Source organism: Scleropages formosus, chromosome 24 (assembly GCF_900964775.1).
Source record: "Scleropages formosus chromosome 24, fSclFor1.1, whole genome shotgun sequence".
In the NCBI taxonomy this organism is placed as follows: Eukaryota; Metazoa; Chordata; class Actinopteri; order Osteoglossiformes; family Osteoglossidae; genus Scleropages; species Scleropages formosus.
This window is the reverse complement of record NC_041829.1, coordinates 14,135,101-14,141,519: the sequence shown is the minus strand read 5'-3', so window position 1 is coordinate 14,141,519 and position 6,419 is coordinate 14,135,101.

The window sequence follows — 6,419 nt, the reverse complement described above, 5'->3', positions numbered from 1 at the left end:
CACATTTATTAAAGCCCTTTTTCCCCCCCATTCAAATTGCAATACGATAGTAAAAGCCCAGAGAGCAGGGTTCATCATTGGTGGAAACCAATTCCAAAGTGTGAAGTCCCTTTTATTATCAAAGAGAATGGAGAAAACATTGCTGCGAAAATAATAAAGCAAAACCTAAAAATAATCATTGCTATTCATCATCTGTATAATGGCAAGTGGCTGGGGACCTTTTGTGGGAGCAAAAGTGGTAAAAAGAGGGGAATGCGTTAAATTACGCGGCGGACAGGAACTCTGCATCTGATGTGCCGCTTTTATCTGCAACCCCTGCGTGTGTGTGTGTGTGAAACTGTGTGTGTGCAGCACATATTGTATAATAGCAGACTTTGTTGATTAGTGTGACAGTACATGAATAAGCACACAAAACCCTCTGAGAGCGTAATTATCATATAGGAAACACCCAAGTGGAGGCCTGTCCTACTTTCCCGCTCTACCGCGGTACATGGGTGGAATACAGAGAGCACGCTGCCATCGGTTTATGTTGACTGCATACGTTTAATACGTTTCTGGGATACATCAGTCATCCAAAGTGCTGATTGAAGAAGTTCTGAAATCTATTTTTTCTGCCGTTTTATTTTGCAGGATAATTTTTTTCTGATTGAAAGGTGGCAAAAACATCTCCGTTTGTATTCTATTATTACGAATATACTACTTATTCGCATAAAGTAGGACTCCAGGATTTATGAAGACTACTTTTTCATTACTTTAGACACTTTGCCAGCCGCTGTCCTGATTTTACGGTTATAACTCATCAGGAAATTTGCATGATTCTAATTCGACAGATTATCTGTTTCTTTGTATTCTCAGGATGATCAGTATTGGTTTAAGTGTCACGATGTCAAGATGGGTGTTCAGGTTTGATCTTCTAGAATATGAAGATTTTTTTTGCAAAAATTGTTATCGAAGGAGGACAGAGGAGAAGGGGCCTGCAGCGGGCCTCACGCTACACTGTGCTGGTTCAGGTTCTACTTTATTCAGTTATCAATTCATGAAATAATCCTTATGCCAAGAGCTTCAATGAGGACACTTCAGCCTCAGATAACACATATTTGAAATGTCCAAGAATACACAGACACACACAAGAAGCTTGAAGCCACGATTGAAGTCCAATCTTTTTTTTTTTTTTTTCCCACATTCTGTTTTTCTGGGTCTCAGTCAAAGGTCTACAACGACGTAATTGGAATGGAAAGAAGGAACATGCAGAGTCTTGTACGGAGTTCCAAAAACTCAACGAGGTGGTAGACCCTCTTGTAGAAGGCTGTTGACGTAGCCCTACGAAGCCTTCCAGCCTCTGAGTAATGGGTCCATGTGTCCTGGCTCCAGTTACTACCCCAGTGGTGCCACAGATGAGGCAGTTGCAATGGCTCCTTTTCTCGATCCTGTTCCTCTAGTGGTTTCATGGCACTGCCCTGTCTTTATGGCTTCTCCAGCTTCCAAATTAAAACTCTCTCCAGTTCCAGCTCTTCTGGCTCCTTCACCAACATGCATTTCTTGAGAACATCCCAGGAGTCCATCTCTTGTCACAGTTCCTTCCCCTTCTGTCCAGCTGTTCCCATGGCTGCACCTCTGCCTTCCCCTCCAGCTCAGGCCACCTGGCTATCACCCTGGCCGTAGCTCCAGCTGCGATTTTATGGTGCTTCAGGTGCTGCTGCCGATGGAGTCAACACATTGGGGCAAAACCAACCCCAAAGCAGTCTTCAGACAGCAGTCTGGGGTAAGACTAGGATTCCTGGGGAAATCAAAGTGTCAAACCAAACACACCATCTCCCTCTTCCTCATACACAGATGCCGTTTGTTCTGTAGCCAAGGGCATGAAAACGTGCAGAGCTTCCACAGGATACCTCTTCCTTGTTCTGTTCTGTCACATGACCATAAACCGAATGGCTTGAGTTTGTAAACCTCAAAAAGGAAGCCGCGTGGACCATGTGGTCGAAAAATATGCGTTCTTAATACACAGGGCGCTGAAGAGGGCACTATCCTCCACGAGGAGAATGACAAGAACACGGGGAACGGACACAAAGAGACAGATGTACAGTAGGGCAGCTTATTCAACCAGCAGAGGAGTCTGTGTTAAACATCGAGATCAGTCACCAGGCACCATAGTCCTGCCTTTGAGCATGGTACTTATCTTGAACGGATACAGTAAAAATTCCCCAGGTGTAAAGGGCTGCTGGTGGTGTAGTGGTTAGAGCTGCAGGTTGGAATGCCACCCATTACCGTGGTACCCTTCATCAAGGTACTTATCCTAAATCACTCCAGTAAAAATGACCCCACCGTATATATGGATAAGAAGCTTCATGTCTTAAGTCGCTTTGGAGAAAGCATCAGCTAAATGAATAAATGTATCACTGTAAGTATCTTACGTTTGAAACCTAACAGTCTAAGTCACCTTGGAATAAAAATAATGCACATAAATAAATGAAATCAGATGACATAAAGCTTTGAGTTTTTCCCTTTGACAGACCCGACTGTGGTTAAGCAACGTGCACTGAGACACACACACAATGCAAAAAATGGCCTATGTTGCAAAGTTACTGTTCAGCAGTGACTTTCAACTTCATGAAGCCACTTAAAATTTGTGTTTCTGAGTCTGCATCATGTCATTTAGACAGTTTCTCAGTTGTCACGCATAGCTCTAACCGTTTATTATTTTTTTTTTATTTGCTTTATTTTATTTTTTTGTCCCTCACTGTGAATTAGCATCCAGACAATGATAAAAGGTTCTGAATAAGCAGAGTGAGCCTGGCACAGATGCTGAGTGCTGACCCAATTAAATCATTTGCAGGAAACCTGGAAAAACATTGCAGTAAAACTGTATTTTTGAGCACTAGAAATACTGTGGCAGGTAACTGCTTGTGGCTCTGTATAAATATGTGTGTGTGTGTGTATTTTACAAATAAACATAAATGAAAAAAATATTTTTACAAATAAAAAATTACATAATACAAATAAAAATAGCAGAATACTGTAAACTCAGCATTTAAAACTGAATTTAACAGCAAGACAGTGAGCACAGTAAAAACAAATCGTATGAACTTTTCAGTCCCTGTCAGGCTGGTCACATTGTGATGTTCTGTTTCGTTATACACTATCGTATTCCTTAGGTTCTGTAATTTTGCACATTTTGCACAAAGTTATACAGCCATATTTTTGTAAAGAAAATTAAAAAGTTGATATACTTGCACTGCCTGAGGCTCACTCTTCTCCGATCTTAATTATATTGAGTAATTTTATTTTCAGTACTTATGAAAGGGCCATTGCAGTGTTAACATGTTTTTTTTTTTTTTTCTTCTTGAAATGAATAAAGAAATAATGTGACAGCATGGAGAATTTGTCTGGCTGTTTGTCATGCAGTGCAGGTGCACATGATTCAAAAACAGAGACATCTGTGTTATTATGTAGGATAAACACCCTTCTGCACTGAGCAAGGTTGGTCTTAATTCCTCTCACCTTTAACCCACTGGGGACGATGAGAGGTTCTTCCATCTTTGACATGGATTTGATTTAACCTTTAGGAAAATCAGAGAAGAAGGGTTTGATGGCAAAGAGACAGCGCACGGCATCCAGACGCAACAGGCATGATAAAGGTAAACATGGACGTGCTTATTAATTCATAATTAAGACGCGATTCTTTATGAGGGTCTGGGGATGGGATCATATGCAGACATTAGCATTCTTTACTGTCGGTCCTCTTAATGCTGCATTCAGCTCAAACTGCACAGTAAAACCACTGGGGTTAAATCAACTCAGGGAGAATTCGTGTGATCCTGCATGACGCACGTGGGATTAAAATGAACTTTCCCCGTTTTTCTACTCCACTTCACCAAGTGCACCTGCTCACTGTTCGTTCATCTACAAGGGCCTTTATTTTTTTCTTTTTTTTGAGGTTGGTCAGAACTCAGAACTTCAGCTGTCAAAACGACGAGCCATTCGTGGTCTCACGTCCAGCTAAACAACATGGAAGTGCAGGTCTGGAATGTGATGTTACTGTCTTTTTGAGAGCACTCAGAATTTCAGGAGACAGACGCCAATAATCGACATAACTAAGAACTTTGAAAAATTGAAGATTGAAAATCGTAAAATGTTGTTGTGTTATGTAACAATTTAATAATTTCACAGCAAGGGTGAATACCCTTCCTCCTGAAATGCTGACTGACTGGAATTTACTGAACTTTACTGAATACAATGTTGTTAATGTTTAATGACACAAGTGACAGTGCTAAATTCATGATAAATTTCCTGTAAATTGCAGATGAAGGCAAAACAGATTGGGACCAAAAATGTACCATTAAAGAGGATGTAAAATTGTGCCTTTATGCTACATCTTTTGTCCAGCATCTTTGGAGCATTCTGTTACTTAAGAGGGGGGAGCTGTGTTTGCATGGGTTTGTGGTGGGGGGGTGGGAGTGGGGAGCGAGGGGTGGAGGAGAGCAGCGGAAAGACTCCACGAGTATAAAGTTCCCATCGGAAACAAAGACAAAAGTTTCGACTTGCAGCGCCTGGGTGTAACTTTAACTGGAATATTGTGGATCAAAGTGCGATAAACAAAAAAAGGGGAAATGTTGTAAGAGTATATGGGAACCTGGAAAGGACACATTCATTTAAAAAAGACAAAAAAAAAAAACTGAAAACAAGAGTTTGAAACAAACGTGGCAAGAATCATAGTTACTGCACTGTGTCTGATATTGTAAAATGATTGCAATGTGAAAATGCAGAAGTTGAAATGGAAATAAGTAAATATCATAATAAAATAAATAACATAATATATTTTTAATTATATTAATATATTTCTTGTATTAATTTTATTATATTTATTAAGTTATATATACATATATATAATTTGTTGATCTATATGTTTTTTATTTTAAATTGAAATCAATTGCACACACATATGAATTAAACGCATGAAAAGGAACATTATTCACACATGCGCAGGCATAGAGAAAACACAGAGGGACAGTGATTAATTTATGAATTGCTGAGCCATAAGAACTGACATCATCGTGAATCGAAACGCAAGATCTTGGTCCGATTAAAGGACTCACCTCTGACCATCTTGTTATGACATTCATGACCTGTCCCTACTACTCTTTTTAGGGACCATGGAGGGTGGATGCACGGTAATCTCCAAATATGAGCACCAAGACTTTTTTCCTTTATTAGGTGCTAAGCTCTTTATACTTGCAGCATATTGCGGCAGGTTACAAGAATAAGCCTTATTGTCTTCCATTATTGAATATCTAGACTCTAGCAGCCATCTCCCCAAGGTCAAGCTTTGTCTTGCAACGCTCTCTCATTTCTCCATGTATACTGGGGCTGTATTCAAGGAGTGTGCCACAGACCGCCAGTAATACACTTAAATCCATCTTGGTTGACTTACCACAAACTTCAGCCTTTCCCAATTGCTTCTTTTGTGCTAAAGTAATTCCTTGATAAAACAAAAAAGCAGGAACTATGACATCTATGATTAAAAGGAGCACCAAAGGTGTCGCAGAGGCATGCTGTCGAAGCACTGTTCTTATGACCTGGGCCGATAGCGGCAGTATTAAAAACCAGGGCCGATTCTTTTAAATAAACCCGTCTGAAAATCGGAGGAAACACACAATTTGCGTGCAAGTTTGGAAAAGAAAATGAGTCAAGGATTCGACTAACTTTAAACTGAAAATGATAGGCAACTAAAACCAAAGTCTGGGAAAATAATACAGAGGAAAGCTTTATACCAGGTAGAGATCAGCTTTATTTTTCATGCTGAGAACAGGATAGGCATGAATTTCAAGAAGTAACCATGTACTGCAGCTAAGTGCAAGAGAAAGTTGTTGTGAACACTACACCAATATAGGGAGGAATTATAATCCAGTTATGTTTGATTGCCTTCTTTCCGTCTGTCTTCTAACAATTATTCTTGCATGATTTCTTCCAAAAAAAGAACAAACTATAACCTAACGACAAACCACACATATATTTCCGAAAGAATAATCACGCCGACTCTGCCGAACAATGTGAAAATGAAAGCAAACACTGGGGATGTAGACATGCAGGCGGTAACCTCGGCTCTGTTTCGAAATCCATTGCAAACCACACAGCACCACCTTGTGTACACAGAGCGGGAGAAAACACGTATAGCGCACACAGAACCAATAACGGAGGCGACGTACACCAACACACAAAGTAAGAGCACAATGTAGAAATGTGGTTTTATTACTCCCTATATGGAACACAAGAAATAATGACATAAAACGTAAACACACAAGGAGTCAAACATCAACCTTATACAGCGTCACTATTTATACATTCTTCATTCTCCAGCAAACAGGCAGCGTCAGAAAGTGGCGTTCATTAAAAACGAAATTCAAATAAAGTATGCTGCAGTG